General features: G+C 27.3%; 1 protein-coding gene across 1 annotated transcript in view; it reads right to left on the minus strand.

The window, feature by feature from the left end:
- The window catches only part of LOC114127796 (proteoglycan 4-like), a 32608-nt gene extending 27183 nt beyond the window's left edge, over window positions 1-5425 (minus strand). Inside the window, exon 1 of the mRNA XM_050207435.1 lies at window positions 5009-5425. The gene's annotated coding sequence lies outside the window, so the exon portion shown is untranslated. The remainder of the gene's footprint in view (window positions 1-5008) is intronic.
- Window positions 5426-15155: the final 9730 nt, after the last annotated feature.

Genomic DNA, 15155 nt, shown 5'->3' on the forward strand with positions numbered 1-15155 from the left:
TATATTAGATATCACCCTTCTACAGTTACCCACTGGAATATTTTAAGTTCAGGCATCGCCACCTATAATACAATATACATAAAGATCGGCCGTGCACTATTTAATAAGTGAGTGTGTGTTAAGTGGCCTATTATAATATACTCAGACCTCGAGTCACTCACTCACACACAAAACTCGTCGACACAATAGGTACATATTATATTATATTTTGTAATATTTTTGGTAGTTACCAATACATAAATTATGTTATGTAAATATCATAATTATGTAATACCCACCCCGTACTCGTTTTAAAAATTAAACGACAAATGCACGTAGGTACATCGTAATATCGTGTTTACAGTAGGTACACTCATATTATATAAAGTCATAACTCATAATTATTTTATAGACATATTATACTATTCGTCGGTCGACCCGCGCACGATGTTACCTACTGTTGCCCCCCTGTAGACTATATTATATTCCTATCGTTGATCCGGTTGAATTTACTAAAAAAATGTTATGTTAACATCATTCATGCGGGAAAAAACACGTTTTAATATGTCGTATTGAAATACATTAACATTGGTAAATCGGTATCCATTCTACATTTCTACGACAGTTATATTGTATTATAAATATTACAATATTATTGGAAACCGAATAACTCTAACTATAATATATTATGCTATATTCATCTACAAGCTTGCTCGTGAAAAAAATTCGAAATAAGAATATGGATAGTACGAGTAAAATAATAATATACAGTTTTGTATAGAACAAACGATTTAGAACCTCGCCCCGGGGTCCTCTATAAGGTTTCATTAAAACGGTTTTATTTTTAATGATTGAGATTTTTTATAATAAACATCCACTTTCCTGATTAATTTGTTATAAATATTGTAATATTCCTAGTTTTATTGTCAATTATTATGTATTAGTGTATAGCTATTATATAGGTATATAGTTTTTATGTTAACTTCAGTTTTAAATAGTTTTAATGATTTGTAAAAAAAAAAAAAACTATAAGCTCTAAAGAAGATATATAAAATATTATAAGACAATAAAGTATTTTATATAAAATACCTCAAGAATAAAAAAAAATATCGTAATATTATAATGTACAAAAGATCAATAATCTGTAAAAACTAAAAATGATAAATAAAAGTGTGATATATTTTCAACTATTTGATCATGTTGTTTAAAATATGATGTACGTATTTCTAATTGATATCAAAACAAAATAAAAATATTGTAATAAGTATGTTTAAATTTTTAAAAAAGTATTTATTATTATATAATACATAGTATGAACTTATACAGGAATATAATCATTAATCAAATACTTTACAGTAGTATAGTCTGTATAGCATAAAGTATAGCTAGTAACAAGAACTAAGAGGTAGGTTTTAAAATATGTTATAGATAAAAATTATAAATATTGGTGTTGGTATACATTGAAATTATACTGTCTTAGTGATTAGATAATGGTATATGAGTAATACTGTAATAAAATCAAATTAATCAGTAAAATAAATAAAAATGTCATAAATTATTATCTCTTCTATCAAAATTTCGTAGTAACATTAAATTACGGATTTGAGATAAATAGATAGGTACTATACAATATTATTATCATGTACTATTATTATAATGAGCATATGGTCAAAACGTAATAAAATGCGTGTTTCCAGTGTTTTTAATGATTTAATATAATTAACTATAAAGTCAAAATATTTATTAACATAATTCATTGATTTTGGTTGATAATATAAATTATAAGTACCTAATAATATTATTTATAGTTAGGTGTTGTTGTTTGGTGTAACTAGTAAAATAAAATACAATTATTTAAATTATTTAAAAATTTGTTTTTTTAAAACACTTAAAATAATTAGCTATTATTTTTAAACTAAGTAATAAACTAGAAATAGCTAATAGAATAATTATTAGGTATATTTTTTCGTTTTAACCAAATAAAGTATTTATATTCATTAAATAATTTGTCCTATACCTACATGTCTTAAAGAAGATCACGTTTGATTAATTAAGATGTTTAAATTTAAAACGAAATGTCTAATTAAACATCTCAACACTGATAATAGGTATATAATTCAATATAAAATTTAAAAAAAAAACATATTACAAATTTAGTCAAAGAAGTTCATAGTTTCGCTGACGCAATAGTAAATAGAAGTGTATAATTGTTTACCCATATTAGAAACTTAAAACGGTGAGGAAATTTGTGTGGAAATTCCATTGTAAAAATCCACTGATTGCGATGAGGCAAAAGCATTTATTTAACACTTCAATAAATTTAAGCGATCTTGTTCTACAACAATTTACAAAAAAATTAAACTTAGGAACACGAAGTATTCTAGGGCTTAAAGTGTATAAAAAGTTAATAATTGAAGTTATAATGACGATATTTATTTATCAGGTCTTAAGTAATTTTTTTCGGTTTTTCGTAATTTCCATATTACTAATTATTTTATTGTATTAATAGGTATGTATAGGAACAACCATAATATTATATAAATAATTATATTTGTGAATTTACTAATTAAACGTGATAATCTTAAATGAAAACACGGAATTGAGAAACAATAACTAAGGCTGGAGCTATACACGGCGATTTTCGCTGCGAAAGTCGCTCGACGAATTTCGCAGCGAATTTCGTTGTCGTCGAAAACCTATATGTTTTAATCATGCTGGCTATACGATGTCGCTGTGAATTAAATCGCCGCGATATTCGTTGGCGGGCGACAATTTTTTTCAAAATCGCACAATCCTTATGGATTACCCGCGTGACGGAATTCGTTGTGTATAGCCGGACAGAACGATATTCGCCGTGTATATCCCCAGCCTCAGGCACTTGTAAATATTACAAAAAAATAATTTAATATAGATTGTATATAGATTCAACTGATGTTGTGATCAGTAAATGCTTATAAATGAATATATAGCGTAATTATAGTGTGTAAAATAGGTACAAAAAAAATCTTGTACCTGTACGTTATATATAATAATAATATTGTCGAGTACGAGCACAACATCGCCAATAAATTTAAATAATCTACTTTTGTCACTGACAAACTGTTTAAGGTTTCACATTTATAATTTATGTACATATATAAGCTTTCCGTCGTAATAGTGAAAAACTATTTACATAATTCACTAAGTACAAAAATATTTCACAAAACGATTGTTTTTTCATGAAATGATCACTCCAATTTCTATTTGTTACCTGTTATAATTCTGAATATTATGACTTAAATATTTATAAATACGAATGTACATAATCTAACGTGTCTTTATATAATTTTAGATCAAATAAAAATTCTATGGTATTACATTTAATGATAAACAAATAAAAACTAATTTTATGTGGTAAATGTTTTATTTCACAGAGTGAATGACCACATGCGTTGTATAGAAAAAAATTACACGGTTTTAAATCAGATGAGTAACCATTTCATAAAAACCTGATCGTTTAGTGAAATATATTTTCGTATATCACAATGGAAAAAAGACATTTCAACTTCACGAACTGAATAAATTCGTGAAAATATCGACCAAGTCCTTTTTACATTTGTATTGTATGAATAGAAACCATTTAAGTAGAAATTTCGACATTTTTAGTTTCGCTATTTTGTGCACCTAAGAATTGTTTTCAAGTATTCAAACGAGTATAATATTATGGTTTGAGTAAACATGTATATATGTGTATTGCACACTTATCTGTTGTTCTATTGACGTATTTGATATAGGAAAATAAATTATATGATATTCATAAGTACTGTGACTAGTTGTCGACGGATAGCCATAAGACTAAACTCGTTACATGTAATAATATAAATATGACAATATATATGTTAATACGTCGTACGTCGTATATTATAGTTAAAAAAAGCTGTATGTGATATTTACTTGTTACCACTCTTCAATATCTTTAGCCGAGTATGTATTATAAAAGTAAACGTATTTTACCTACTTTATCATATTATACCTACAGTATTTGACAATTTTATTGCAAAATTTTTCCTGCATATATAGGATAAAGATTAAATTATGAGCGAATATATTTCTTATTATCTTATTCAGCTAAAATAAAAACATTATCATATTATTTGTTGATTGTATATATAGTTATTGTATATGTAGATTCGCATTATAGACTCAGATGCTACATTTTAATAGCAATATATACACGCGATTACGCACGTGAACACGGCTACATACACATACAGACTTTTACTAAGCTTATTTAAGTTTGGTCCATTATCACGAGTGACCAATACTTCAACAAATGTATTTTACTATGCCCCATAAAACTCATTAAGTCGTAGTTTAATATTATAATAACCTCAATTATAAAATAATTAAATTCTTTTATACTGTTTTGAACAAAAGGACCAGATTAAGGACACATTTATGTATAAGTATAAAATAGCTTATGTATTATTCTCTTTTAAATCTGCTGCGGCAGTAGAGTTAGATACTATATATTAGTACTATATGTCCAGTAACACATAATATATTGTGCAGTCTTAATACAGTCTCTATACGGCGATTGAATTATTATTAAATGTCGGAATCGGTAATATTATTGTCTTATATTAAACATACTAGGTAATTATAATGATTTTGGTAAACCAATCATATAACCAATGACTACAAGGCTGGGCATTAACGAATTAAAAGTTAAAATCGAGTTAAAACGTATTAAGTTAATTTTAATCAAGTTATTAACTTAATTTTTTACCGTTATTTTTTTTTCAAAGTCGACGAAAAAAATACGAGTAGGTACCTACAACTTAATTGTTTTAAAATAACTCAACGAGTTAAGAAAAATCGTTAGCTGACCCAGCCTTGCATACTCGTATACGAAATATATCGTATATATATGAACATAATATATATTTTCACTCTTAACATAATATAATACTATCGCGCAGTGATAGAATAATGATAACGATAACGATAATAATAATAATAATGATGAAAAAATTTATAACTCGCATACCTTTGACGAAAAACTGCAGGATAACCGACTGCAGCAGGACGGGTAGGTATAATGGCTGCAGGGTGCAATATTATATATGTGCGGATGATAATATAATACGACTGCGGCGAAGAATTTGCAGCCGGCTCAAATGCGCGCGATCGTCTTGCAGTGATGGTAACGCACAGGATTTTCACACGATAGAAACCGAAAATTCGATTGGCAACACGTAGTTATAATATTATATTATTACGATAATAAATCCGACAAGTCCGGGCAGCAGAAGGCGCGAACACGGTGTCCCCGTAAGCGGCGTCGGGTTGTCACATTGTTTGTGTACACAACATCAACAACAACAACAAAACACCAGTGGCCATCTGCACTGCACACTGAATAATAATATTATGTATAGCGCCTACATCACGTGATGATATAGTGTGCGGCCGACGCGGACGCCAAACGAGCGACGGCGTCTACATACGATCGGGTCGGGGCAGCCCCCCACCCCTCCTCGGGTACGCCGAGACGGACGCGCGCGTTTTACTTTTTAATAATAATTTTATTATAATCGTCTTCCAACATTCCGTCTACGACAGGCGCGCGGCGACGGCGGCGGCGGCGGCGGTAGAATGCATAACGGCCTAATAATTGCAGATATCCAAATGGTATTTTATCGCGGCTGTCGTCAAAATATTTTCGTACCTGCATTTTTTCAACGATAATGACACACGTCGGTTTGTAAAAAAAGGGGGGGAGGGAGAATACTGCGGGCGAGATCGAATATCGATATACTGCAGCACTGACGCCCGACGTACCTATATTATATATAGGCGTCTCGTGTCCAAACGACAAACGCATTTTTTTGCTTCGAGGAATGTGCAAAGAACCTCGCGCACGTAAATATAATAGGTAATCGTTTGAAAAATCATATACAATATATTTTATTACATACGATTTCGCCTTTGATGAGTTATATAAAATCAGATCTATTTATTTATTTTGGTTACTGTTATACAAGGCCGTAACTGAAAAAAACTTTCAGGGGTTCCAACATTTTTTTTTCAAATTTAGGTAAAAATACCTATATATACATTAAACATATAGAATTTGATTGTTATCGTTATTAAAAACATATATCGTCATTTATAATATTAAATTAACATAATATAATGGTTAATTATTTAATAATATAAAAATATATACTTTTAAAAATTCCGAGGGGAGGGTCCGGCACCCTGGACCCCCCAGTTACGGCCTTGTATATTGCTATAATATTACTTATTAGGTTTCAATGAAGAAATCGTAATCACGGACCTCTTATATTTAAAAAGTCCGCCGTTTTACATTACAAGCAGAGTATTAAATTAATTAATCTCGCTATGTTTTTTAACAAAATAAAATAAAACCTATGAATGTCCAAGTCATAAGAAAAAACTTATTTGAATTCGTCATTAAATTAAATTATTAAATTTTTAGAAATTAAAATTAGATTTAAACATTTTAAACATTAAGAATTTTATAGGTAGTTGTATTAATAATATTGATGTGAAAAATCACTAAAAATGCAAAAAATCGTTTCAATTAAAATTCATGTCGGCCATCTAATTGTTATTTAATGTATACATCGTTAATAAGAATACTTATCACTAATTAAATATAATTATTTTTTTATGTATAATCTTATAGATAGGTACCACTTACTTGGAGCATCAATATAATAATGATATCCGGCTAAGTAATTATATTATGTTTTGCACCTGCAGGTTCAATTTTAACACGTTACATTAACACACCATAATAGCCACATAATGGAAGAGAAGAGGTGATTTCAAACGGGAATAGGTGAATTAAAATCACGAAAATTTATGTACATTTTGAAGGTGGTAAACCGAGCCCCGGATATAAAAAGGTAATAGGTATCTACGTAAAGTTGGCTCTCAGCTATAAGATCCAGGGCTGGATCAAGGGTGGCTTGGAGGGGGCAACAGTATTGGGCCTCAATCTAAAAGGGACCATCAATGTGTTGACTTTTTTTTTGTATAAAAAATTTAAAAATAGCACCACAATCCGGCTCTGATAAGGTCAAATGTAAGTTCCTACACAATAAAAAAATATAAGTACATTTAGGTATGTAAGTTTCGACACATTAAAAAAAATGTACGTATGTAAGTTTCTACACTGCGTCACTGCGTATATTATTGTATTTAATAAATAATACTTCCATATTATACTACATATTCTACCTATACAATAATATAATTTATGTTATAAATCTGATATCAGTTATATATCATAAATGAATCATATGATGTTGCCATATATTTTATTAATATAATAAAACAATAAAATAAAAATTATATTTTATGTGGTTTATTTTGGAAACTTAAATATTTAACATACCTATAATTGTTTTGGTTAATTTGGTTTGTTGAGTAGGTACTCTGCAATTTTTTAATTTATAAAATTTGCTTTTACAGCATATTGCTGGCTGATTATTTTTTTTTTGTATACGACTATCTGCGTTTCTTATTTTTATGTATGTATTTACTTGAAGTAGTTTGAGTATTTTAATAATTTTAAAAATGTGTGAATGTTTCTGATAAAAATTTGAATTAAAATCTAAATCAAAACTTTCACTTGCGCTTTTTTCGTAGGTATGTATTTTATCAGATTGTTTTGCCCATATTTTTGGTGGAAAATACTATTATTTGATAAATAATTGTTAATCAAATAATCACAAAATGCTGTGATTACTGAATCTTAAGGTTTGTCTTTCATAAAATATAGTCTGTAAAACAATCCTTCGCTTCCTCTGGATTGAGAAAAGAAAGTCCAAAAATGTGAATCAACCATTTTCCTGTATCCGTTTAACCGTGTGTAGGAACACACACCACAATACGTAAGAATTACCGTTTGTAATTTGTTACCTGCTACTTTAGTGTATAGGAACTTACGATTCCCCTTTGCCGACTTACCTACCTAGCTGTTTGGACGGGCAATTAATGTACTTTGGGAACTTTCCCTGCACACGATATATTGCGGGTAAAAGTCACTCCTAGGTTGGCATACGTAAATTCCTATACACGAAAAACAAAATACTAGTACGAAAGTTTCTATGCAAAAAAATTCATCAATAATAATCACTGTGATTTAATCACACATTTTGCAAGTACCTACAAGTATTTGTAGTATTTGATTTAGTGGTTTGTTTTTTTATTTTTAATTTATAATTATTGGATCTGGAGCATACATCGGTATACCGCCCGGACACCAAGTAATTATACGCACCGATAAATAATTAAATAATGACGGTGATAGTGTTTGTTTATTATTTTATAACTATTCTTACTTCGGATTTCATTACACTGACTGTAGCCACTTTTTCCCGAAAATAAGTTACCATAATGTCGTAATTATATGATAAAACCTAATCAAGATTCGTATATACGAACGTCTAGACGCGTATAATATTGTATTGTCTTTATGAGTATGAAATAGCTGGTAGTTCAAATGAAATTTTCGCTTTCAGCCATCTTAAAATATTGAAAAATGTATTATTTTGATTTTATATTTTTTGGTACCTATATGTTTCGTAAAATCATCACTAGATGGTAACACTTGTTTCGGTAGAACGCTAATTCGTAATAATAAAATATTAAATAAATATGAATTAAGAAATTGATAAATGTAGATCGTGGATTTCGTAACTTTTTAAGTATGTTTTTATGAATTTTTATGTAATTTGTTTAATTATTTACTAGGTAACTAGGCGTCTAGACTTAACTATGTAGAAGTGTTTACTGTACTTTCTACTATAAATTTAAATTAAAATTGTTTTGACTATTTTTCCTGAAAATGAATATTTCAAAAAAATATATTACATGACATTTTAAAACCATAACGTGTTCATAATATATACGTATGTCGTATTGTGTATCAATTTTCATCGATTTTGATAATGATTGCGTATAGACATTAGACACACATACCTTTTCTGGGCTATTTTGCAATAGATATACGTGTCTTACAGGAACAGTTATACAGTTTTTTTAGTTATTTTTGTATTTAAAAATATTATTACCTATTATTTGAAATAATAGATATAAAAAAAAAACAAAAGTGTATGACTGTAAAATATTGTCATAAGTTACGATTTCACAAAATGACAGAGATATAGACCTGCCGTTAAAGTTTCATTTAAGTATTTACCGAGAATATAATTCTCTAAAAAATGAATATATTTTAATTTATACCATAATTATAAAATTTGAATTCTAATAGAGATTATTATTAGATATTAAAAAAAAGTGGAATAATATACCACCATTTTTCCGTGATTCAATTTACTAAATCCGTTTCAAACAGAGGATCGAGGTAAGTAGGTACCTATATATAGTTACCTATCTACCTAGATTATATATATCGAACCAATTATGATCTGATTATAGGATACATTAGGTTTAAAAATAATTATTATTATTATTGTATTATAATTTTGTGGTAGTTACAAAATATATTTGTATTTGCTGTAGGGAGAACAAAGTTTCCCTTTATATTACTATATCCCGACTAAATTCAGATATTCTAGCGTATACTCTATTTTTTCAGATTAGAACTCGAGAAACGATAGTTCATTTAAATCTTCTTACAAAATTACAAAGTTAATAATATTATATTTTATTTATACAAAAAAAAAACTGTTTAAAATATTTTGTGTGTAATATCTGATAAGCGGTACGCATATGATTACCAATACCTAATCATATAGACATCAATGTTATGTATGTTTATGGTAATAATAATCATTTATAATAACGTGAACTAAAATAGTATCCCAATTCGTAGTATTGTGGTAATAATCAAAAATTATTAAATGATATCGATCGACCGACAGAACATAATTTTTGTAGACATAGGTACCACCAAATCATTTTATAATATTCCTAGAACTATTTTTAAGGCTGGAGCTGTGGAACTATATACACGGCGTATTCCGTCGTATTTCGAACGCTGCGTGTACCACGAAGTTTTCCTTCGAATTAAAAATGTTTACCAAACATCTCAGTAGTTATCCCAGAAGAAAACGCACAAGCCCACCGCGTTGTCGCCAAATGTTTATTTTCTAATTTTCTACACGTGATAAAATAAGACTCGTAAAGATTTATAATGTTTATTTAGGATTTTATACGAAACAATATCGGCAGATTAAACTACGTATCAAACTTAATATACTACATACGTTTACTATATTTAACAATGTTTATATACCGCTACATAAAATATTTTGTAGTTTTATTATTTTATATATTCATAGCTTATAGCATACAAGGTTCTTACATAAATAATATAAATAAAAAATCATCGGTTATTACTGGAACCTACAATTAATGTATTATAATCATTTTTTGTTTATAGACATTTGGTAATTAATTTTAGATAAAATTACAATGAAAAAACTTTGTGATTATTTTGATGCAATTAAAACATTATTATAGGTATTCGCCGGAGACTTTAATGTGCTTACTATTATTATACAGTGAAACTTTCATAATATAACGAACTTTCATTTAACGAAATCACATAGGTACCTACATCTAAAATAATGTATCAACATAACATTAAAATTGCAATTAATATTCTATATAAATATGTTTAAGTACTGTCACACAATGATTGTATATTGTTTTATTGTTACAATATGTAATTATATATTATATTATGTTACTATAATATTTTATTTTTTATAATATTAAAGCTAGGTACTCAGTATTATATTTTAACAATATTTATTTTTTAAGTAAATGCATTTTTTATTTATTAGAATGAATTAGATGTATGACTCTCATCTACTATTAAATTAAATTAATATTTTACAGGACTACAGATGACATCTATTTAAACTGTAAATATAGATTAAAATACATAACTTTTAATGAGAAATATTATACACTACATTGAGGCATTGAACACAGTTAAATACATTTTATAAAGTATACAATACAATAAAAAATATGAATAAAAATATACATAAAAAACAATAACAAATTAATAATAACAAGGTAAAAATTATTTATTATGCAAAGAAGATGACGTAATGATATACCTAATACTTGCTTTACTATATACTATATAGTAGCTATTTGGATAAATACATACATTTATATTTTATTTTATTTAAATTAACTAAATAATTCTTTGACAATAATGTTGTATCCACTATGTATAAGAATCTATTATTTTAGTTTATTGGTCTCATAAAAAAATAAATTGATTTTAAAAACTGTTGCACAACCAAATTTATTTCTTGTTCGCTATTAGATTTTACAATATGATTATTATAACGACAAGCATTCCGTTTTATAAAATCATATACTGATATATTTTTTTAATATGTTAATATGGATATTTAAATCATGTAAAACGATACATTATATAATGCACCTATAGATATATTTGGTATGATAAGAAGAAACTGATTTCCATGATCTATAGGTATATATTTGATCTCGAAATCTCAAATGTCTTTAAACCTAATAACTTTTCCGTTATTCCTTAAAGTCCTCAGATTTATATCTCATAAAGTCATAAATGTAACATTCTAAAAACTCTTCACACTGGTTACGAAAACAATTTAAAATTGTTAAACTTAGAAACTTTAAAAAAACGTAGTTATTTATCATACAACACCTCTCTTTCTGAATTACTGCAAAATATAACGAGATTGATGATTCATTTATATTAATATAGTTAAATATAGTAATATAGTATATAAAATTAAGTCAATTAAATTTCAAAGTTAATAACCACTAAACTCCGAAAAATATCTTTTATTTTAGATTCTTTATCCTTTTAAAAGTGCACCTATACGTAAACGACCTAACTAATATTTTAATGCCTTTAATAATTTCGGTATATAATGTATACATGCTATAAATCGACTACCTTAAAATCGGTGTAATTAACACGTATTTATAATATGGTTCAATATTATCTATTACAGGTTTGAATTATATTTATATGCACGATATTTGGGATATTGACTTAGGGTTATCCGCTATAGGTATTCGACTATATCTGCGTATGCCGAGAATTATTAGTGTAAAAATAAATAATAATAATTTATACCGCCAATTTTTGTAGAGACGAACGTGTGGGCTTTTATTATTTATGTAATATATACCTATTGTTATATTATGTATTTGTTGTAATAGGTACACTGATTTTCGCCTTGGCCGGTCAATGAGCGCTCTATAAAATTATGATGCGGGTGTAGTATAGTTATAATGTGCACGGCTCAACAACTATTTCGATTGGCGAAATACATTGGCGTAATTCCATTAAATTTCAGCAGATGCAAACAGGCGTGGCTCCAGTTCCCCTCCCCTTAATAACATATAATATACCTATATTATATTTTTCGCTATAAAGTTTTGTGAAAAGCGTTACTTAGTTCCCCCCCCAACCAAGTCTTGGAGCTTCCTGTGTGCTAAGCATAAACTAATGTTGTATGTTGTATGTATTATAACAATAACTAATAATATATTATAGAGGAGTAATAAAATTTCAATTTATTATCCTTAACTTTTATTTATAGTTATTCTTATTTTGAAAAATTATTATAATTATGCTAAAGCTATAAGCGGCTTCCAGAAACTAACACACTGCTATTGCGAACTTGTCAATATCTTGTTCTACATCAATGAATTATCAAACAATAAAATAGAATTATATTTTAAGTTCAGTTTATTTCAGCAGGTGCAAACGCATATCTTTACACTTGCTAAGTATTATATTGCCAAAGGGTGCTGCAAGTGCACCGACTTGCACCCCCGTATTTATACCACTGGGTGAAAAGATAAATTGTAGTCTGGACCGTATATGATAGGTAATACAAGTAAAACTACCTATACCAATATTATATTTTGGAGAGAGAAAATTTAATAATTTAATTATAGGTATTGTTAATTTGTACACGCTAGTGTATACCAATAGTATATTATATACCTACATATATATATATATATATATATATAAGTACTGAAATTTCAATTTGTACCTAGAGGAGCACAACTTTTGATTTTTGTGGCCTATGGACTATAGTCTAATTTATTACCATAACACCTGTTTATAATTTTTTGTTGATTTAAATAAAATTTCAAAAATACTATATTGTTCTATCTTCTATATCCAATTAACATTAATTTAACACATCGGCTACCTTATTATACTAATAGCAGTAGTATAAATATCATTGGCTAACAAATCTATAGGTACTCATAATCATTTTTCGTATACTTATACAATGATTTGATCTTATAAAAATATTATAAAAAAATGTTTAAACGATGGATAATTGTATTCATTATTTTTTTATTAATTCTTGGGTACTTAAACTTTGACGTTTATTATAAATTTTACTGTATAGGTGCAATGACATTTTTTATCGCATCGAATTATTAGAGCGGAGTGAAGCATTTTAATAAGTTTTTTAAGGAGTAACATTAGGCATTTTATTTGGCGTATACATTATTTTATCGGTGTTAACGTGTGTGAAATAAATCAATATAGTTACTATATATATGATGTGTAATCCGAACTCATGTTCTCGCACCACTTATTCGCATCGATCAAGAATACAAGCATTTGTTGGTTTGAACTTTAAGTGTTTAAAACATTTAATTATTTAAGTTTTAATTAGTTATTCTAAAACTTATAATTAATATGATGCGAGTTTCAATACAAATTGCGTTTTGCACTAATATAGGCTAACTTCGGAAGCTCTAAATTAATGTATTCCGAGTAGAATATTCATTTCAGAAATACTGAAATGCAACATAAATTACAAAAGAGGAAAATATTTTGCATTTTTAAATTGTTTTCCTTATATGCGCTTTTTATATTCATTTTTGTCATTTTCATTATAACCTGCTGTAAATATTTAATTATTAATAAGTATTTTATTTTAACATTTGCTGTATACCAGAATAAAAATTATTTTATAGAGTCTGAAACAAAATATTCGTTATCGAAATACATTTTGAAATGATTAACTGGAAATTACGAACATATAGTATTATATCTTGAATACGCGTTATCGACGATCGATAATATACAGTATATACTATATTATATTATATTACTCGTATTTTATTTCAATTAATGCATTCCCAGAAATAAAGTCTTTAAAAACGCTGATACTTACTATCAAATACGATTATTGTTGGTGAGATATTAATCATTTGAACCTAATTGATTTATAGAAATCTAATAAAATATAATATAGGTAGTTATAGTATGCTTTATACTTAATTACTCGTATAGCGTTCGTTTTGTATAATTCGTCGAAAAACGTTCATCTCATTTATTTTATCAAATTTCAAGTGCTGTTCTCGTATTTTTCAATATGTCTAAAATAAAACCATCTACAAAATAGTCTATCTCAAATATTTTGTATACAGTATACACGCGTTTGTAAACGAGTTAGCTGATGATGACATTTTATGACTGACGGCTAAATTTTATTTAGTAAAATTTGTAGGTAATTTATATTCATGTATAGGTCAACGCCTATTATAGGTATATATATATATATGACTTAACTACCGACAAACACTATATACTCGTCGAACTTATATCTACAGGAGGTACTTACATTTTTAACAGCTTATAATTAGAGATATGGATTTTACGTAAAATTTTTTTTTTTGGTAATTTACCGGTAAATTCACAAAATTTACAGTAAAATTCAATTTATAGTGTACCTGTTGAATTTTTTCAGAATATTATGTAAAGAAGGCAAGATAAATATAAAATAAAGTATACTAGTATTTCATCGCTTTATTAAAAATAATAATTAATAAATAATAATTATAGTAAAATACTAAAATATAAAATTAAAATAATTTTGATGTTTCAAAAAAAAAATAAAAAAACATGGTATAGTATAAAAAAATAGCAGCTTTTGTTAAATTAATCCTATAATCCTATTATATTATCATTATAATCCTAATATCTTGATAAAAATACAAATAAATTGGTCACTCAACTGTTTGAGAGGTAAAAAAAATGTAAATTGAAATTTTTGTTTTTGTAAATTTACTTTACAGGTGAAATTTTACATGGTAAATTTACAAGACTCACATCACTACTTATAATATAAATTGTTATG

Source organism: Aphis gossypii, chromosome X (assembly GCF_020184175.1).
Source record: "Aphis gossypii isolate Hap1 chromosome X, ASM2018417v2, whole genome shotgun sequence".
Lineage (NCBI taxonomy): Eukaryota > Metazoa > Arthropoda > Insecta > Hemiptera > Aphididae > Aphis > Aphis gossypii.